Below are 6,295 nucleotides of genomic sequence, written 5' to 3'. Positions count from 1 at the left end.
TTAGCACAGTTTCAGCACTTACACTTCTGCCTATGATTTGAAAGGTTTCTGCAACAAGTTGGATGTACCATATGGTACCAGCAATCTAAAGGAAAGTACTAAAAATTTGGGTTTAGATGGAAATTTCATTTTCCAGTAAGACAACGACCCCAAACAGAATACACGTAACTTCAAAATGTGATAACTTTTTCATTGTAAACAACAGTTACACACACCACCACAGTACCCTGACATCAATGCCATTGAATATTCGTGGGGGATACACGAAAAAGTGGTTCAAAAATACAAAATTAGAAACAAAACCCATTTAAAACAAGTATTGCAAGATGAATGGGGTAAAATATCTTCAGATACCACCAAAAATGGGTCGAATCGGTACCATGACGTTTAGAGACCATTATAAGAGCAAAGACATGCAATTTAATAATGACACTTTCTTTCTATGCGAAATATTACAAGAATTTCATTGGTGTACTCTCAATTTTTTGAGGTAAAATTCTGCGTATGTTTATTTAAAATGCTTCTGAAAATTTTCAATTTAGAAATTTTTCGTTGATTTTGCTTTATTTTTACTCTAAATTAAACCATTTTTTATGGGTAAAAATAAAAACTACTTTGCACTTCCCGTTAATGTGTTATTTATATTGAAAGTCGCATTTATCAAGTAAACGTAAGGTGTACTCTCAATTTTTTTGAGCCACTGTATATATATATATATATATTCAGAGCAGCACTTGATATCTGAGCAGGCATATGGTTTCCAAAATTCTATGCCAGACTAACGAGGTACAATTAAGGGGGGGGGGGAGTTATGCTCTTGTCAAGAGAATTTATTCACTTCGATCTTACATTGGATCATGGACATGCAATCATTGAGTTACAAAATTAAGATTCAAATGAGAAGTCATCAGTAATTTCATTCTATGTGGTGAAGCATTAGCTCAAATGCAGATATTCTCATATCGATATGGCATGGGATTTACTCAATGAAAATCAAAGATGTAGTTTTGGTCATATGTATCTCAGGGTTTGTCCCCAGAAAAATTCCAGCGAAATATCAAAACAGAATGTTAACACTGAAATTCATATAAAATCTATTTGAAATCGAGTTAAGATTTCTTGACTAACTAAATGTAAAAAATAAAGAATTGAGGATAGCTATAAATATGAATTTCTCTGTGTTTTATCGAGCAGGATATTATTTTTATCAGTATAAATATTAAGTATAAGTCATATCACATTAAGTATAAGTCATATCACAGACTCTTAGACCTTCCCGAAGGCACACGGATAAGTAATACTGAATTGTCGAACCACCGCAACAGCAACACTGGCGGGAACTGTGGTTGAGTCCTAAGGGCCATCACCATCCACTGCACAATCCTTCCCGAAGGAAGTATGTCCTGTCATCGATGGGAGAAGCCAGAACTCCACTTTTTCGTGTACCCTCCAGGGTGGCAAGATACAATCACCATCCCGGAAGTATATCATCCTCATTTCGAGTCCTCCGGCCCCGGGAAAAATATTTAAATATAAAAAGAGAGTCATTAGAATTTTTTTATGTTATATTTCTGTTAAATTTCTGAATTTTATTCTTTAAAAATTTATTAAAAAATAAATGCACAATTATTCAGTTTCCCAGTTATATATATATATATATATATATATATATATATATATATATATATATATATATCACGAGAAATGATAATTGAACATTAAAATTATTTATTTGCAGAGCATCATAATGACAATTAATTAGATAACAGTGTGAGAGAACTGCCATGATGTTATTTAAGCGACTTATTTTTCTTACTAAACTTCAATAATGTTACGGCAGAATTCGCTTTTTAGCATTAATACAATCGAAATCAGGAATTAAAACAACAGTTTTTATTTATTTTAGTTCCGTTTACATATAAAAAATTTGCTCAATGTTAACTTTGAAAAAAAGCATTAAATGTGAAATTAATTTTATAATGATACTAAACAGTTCATATTTTATTTTTTGTTTTTGTCTTTTAAATTTTTAATTTATTATTATTATATGCTTCATTTTATTCTCAAAATTATTATTAGATGTTATTACATGTGGGTAATCAAACTGAACGGAAAAAAAACTTCAAAAATTTTATAATATAATATCGACAACATTGAAGTTTTAACGAAATTTTAGAAATCTAATAATCTAGAAGTTGAGATAAATATTAGTTACAAATTTCATCTTTATAAAAAAATAAAACAAATTTATTTAAATAAAAAAGACATAAATATAGAATTTAAAATTTTTAAAAATTTATTTGCATATATCCCGGTTTATTTTACATACAGTGGCTCAAACAATTGAGAGTACACCTTACTTTTATTTGATAAATCTGAATTTCAATATAAATAACCCATGACCAGGAAGAGCAAACATGTTTTTATTTTTAACCATAACAAATGATTCAATTTAGAGTAAAAATAAAAAAAAATCAACGAAAAACTTCTAAATTGAAAAATTTTAGAAGCATTTTAAATAAACATACTCAGATTTTTGCCTCAAAAAATTGAGAGTACAACAATGAAATTTTTCCCAACATCTCGTATGGAAACAAAGTGTCACTTTTAAGTTGCATGTGAAGTCTTTTGGCTCCTATAATGGCCTCTAAACGTCATGGTACAGATTCGACCCATTTTTGGCGGTATCTGAAGATATTTTATTCTATTCTTCTTGCAACGCTTGTTTTAAATAGTTCTCGTTTAAATTTTGTGTTTTTGTGCCACTTTTTCGAGTATAGCCCACGAATATTTCATGGCATTGATGTTAGGGTGCAGTGGTAGTGTGTGTAATTGCTGTTTACAATGAAAAAAACACCACATTTTGATGTTAGGAGCATTCTATTGGGGATCGTTGTCCTACTGGAAAATGAAATTCCCATCTAATCCCAAATTTTTAGCACTTTCCTTTAGAGTTTCCTGCGAAGTATACCTAATTAAACCATATGATTTATAATGCCATCTATAAGAATTAAATTTCCTACCCCTGATGACTTAGCCACCACCATGTTATAAATTTTTTGGATCCAAAGCAGCATTAGGTTTTCTCCATACAGTAAGATGGCTGTCACTGCCAGAAATTTTGAGTTTTCTTTCATTACTAAATATAACTTTCTTTCAAAAGTATTTGGTCTTCAATTAATGAGTTTTTGCAAACTTTAAATGCTTTATCTGAATTTGCAAGCTGATGAACGGTTTCTCTCTAACAATGCGACTTTTATATCGAGCTTGTCTAATGGCATTTCGCACAGTTTCAGCACTTACACTTTTGCCTATGATTTGAGAAGTTTCTGAAGCAAGTTGTAAGAACCATATGGTAGCAGCAATCTAAAGGAAAGTTTTATAAATTTGGGTTTAGACGGAAATTCCCTTTTCCAGTAGGACAACGACCCCAAATAGAATGCACGTAACGTCAAAATATGGTGTCTTTTTCATTGTAAACAGCAGTTACACACACCACCACAGTACCCTGACATCAATGCCATAAAATATTCGTGGGCTATACGCGAAAAAGTGGCACAAAAACACAAAATTTGAATGAAAACCTATTTAAAACAAGTGTTGCAAGAAGAATAGGATAAAATATCTTCAGATACCGCCAAATATTGGTCGAAACTGTACTATGACGTTTAGAGGTCATTTTAAGAGCCAAAAGACATGCAACTTAAAAGTGACACTTTGTTTCCATGCGAGATGGAAAATTTCATTGGTGTACTCTCAATTTTTTGAGGCAAAAATCTGAGTATGTTTATTTAAAATGCTTCTAAAATGTTTCAATTTAGAAGTTTTTCGTTGATTTTTTCTTTATTTTTACTCTAAATTAAACCATTTGTTATGGGTAAAATTAAAAACATGTTTGCTCTTCTCGGTAATGTGTTATTTATATTGAAAGTCAGATTTATCAAGTAAAAGTAAGATATACTCTCAATTGTTTGAGCCACTGTATCTAATGCAATATATCTTGTTCCAAAAATTATTTCAACAATGTAGACAATGAGATAGGCAATGTTTGCTACGACGGCAGACTTTCACTTCCACAAACAGCAAGGGCGATTTCGTTTATCTTGCACCTGTTACCAGTAACAATGGTATTTGTTAATATTAAAAGCACTATGAGTAATTAAACTCCTGAATATAATAAACAATTACGGCTCAAAGGAGAACATGATTTCTCTTCAGCAAAAATCTTGTCCCAATTAATTTTCATACTTAAAAAAAAATGCTTCTGTTTCAAAAAAGAATATTATTTTACTTTTAATGGACTACGATTGGAAGGAATTTTTTTTAAAATGTTATAAAATTCTTTTATTTTTTAATTTTATATAAAGTAGGGGAAAAATGAACCGTGAAGAAATTTAAAAATTGAAACCCAAAAATATTTTAAGAATTAGATGAAAATCCGAAAATAATTGTTTTTTGTGGGGAAGGGAGTGAGAGCTAAAAATAGGTAGAAAGCAAAAAAAAAAAAAAAAAAAATGAAATACTCGTTAAAAGTTTAACGCGTGATTCGCTTAAACTTTTGTTGATAGTTTAAAAAAATATATATTATCTAGTTCCAGAACTAAAAAATAAATTGTATTTCTCGTGATTTTTAAATACTGTAGTAGAAATGATAAATAGAATATTCAATATTTTTTACCATTATAAATCATTGAAATAATTGTAAAATTGTTTTAAAAGATATAAATATTTACTACGTAATTAAAGAATTACAGAATATATTGAGAAAATATCTTAAATTCGAACGAAAAATATGGAATAAATTTTAATTTAAGCGATTATTAGAATGATTTATATTTGAGAAAATAGATGTTGGAGGCATAAAATTAAATTTAATCGAACATAATGAAAATATTTAATTTAATGTAACTTCGCAAAGAATGAATGTAGAGACAAAACTCAAAAAGCTTCATAAAGAAAATAGCTCCAACTATCAGGATATTCAATGAAAAATAAAAATTGTTTTTAAACCATAAGCGACTCTATTACTTTTTAGTTTATTTAATCAATAGTTGTTCCTGTTACAATTTGTCAATCATTTACTTTTAAAGGTTTTTTTTTTTTTTTGAGAATTTAACAGATTTGTTCAAACAAAAATTCTTTGTCCTAAACAATTAAAACATATTTCCCTTGCTCATGTAAGCCTTAATTTTTTTTAAGTCTTTGTTTGAATTTGAGCAATGAAGTTATTTTGTTTTTAATTCCATTCTTAAAACATTTCTTTAAAACTATTTAAAAAAGCTGTCAGTAGATGTGTATTAAAAATAAAAGAGAAATTAAAAAATAGTCAAAGAGTAATTCAAAATCTCAACTCAAAAAAAGAGATCCTATATACAGTGGCTCAAAAAATTGAGAGTACACCTTACTTTTACTTCATAAATCCGACTTTCAATATAAATAACACATTAACGGGAAGTGTAAACTTGTTTTTATTTTTACACATAACAAATGGTTTAATTTAGAGTAAAAATAAATTCTCAAAAAATTGAGAATACACCAATGAAATTTTTGCAATATCACGCATAGAAACAAAGTGTCACTGTTAAGTTGTATGTCATTTGGCTCTTATAATGGCCTCTAAACGTCATGGTACAGAATTGACCAATTTTTGGTGGTATTTAAAGATATTTTACCCCATTCTTCTTGCACCACTTGTTTTAAATGCGTTTTGTTTCTAATTTTATGTCTTTGAACCCCTTCTTTGGGTATGGCCCACGATTATTCAATGGCATTGATGTCGGGGTACTGTGGTGGTGTGTGTAACTGCTATTTACAATGAAAATGACACCATATTTTGAAGTTACGTGTATTCTGTTTGGGGTCGTTGTCTTACTGGAAAATGAAATTTCCATCTAAACCCAAATTTTTAGTACTTTCCTTTAGATTGCTGCAAAGTATATCCAAGTAAACCGTATCATTTATAATGCCATCTATAAAAATTAAATTTCCTACCCCGAATGAAGCCATGTAACCCCAAATCATCACGGAATCACCATCATGTTTAACTGTAGGACGTAAATTTTTTGGATACAAAGCAGTATTAGGCTTTCTCCATACAGTACGATGGCTGTCACTGCGAAAAATGTTGAGGTTTCTTTCATTACTAAATATAGATTTCTTCCAAAAGTTATTGGTCTTCAATTGATGAGTTTTTGTAAACTTCAAACTTTTTCTGAATTTGCAAGCTGGTGAACGGTTTCTCTCTAACAATGCTACTTTTATATCCAGCTTGTTTAATGGCATTTAGCACAGTTTC

Source organism: Argiope bruennichi, chromosome 7 (assembly GCF_947563725.1).
Source record: "Argiope bruennichi chromosome 7, qqArgBrue1.1, whole genome shotgun sequence".
Classification (NCBI taxonomy): Eukaryota; Metazoa; Arthropoda; class Arachnida; order Araneae; family Araneidae; genus Argiope; species Argiope bruennichi.
The sequence above is the reverse complement of the archived record's forward strand: the minus strand, read 5'-3'. Positions refer to the sequence as shown.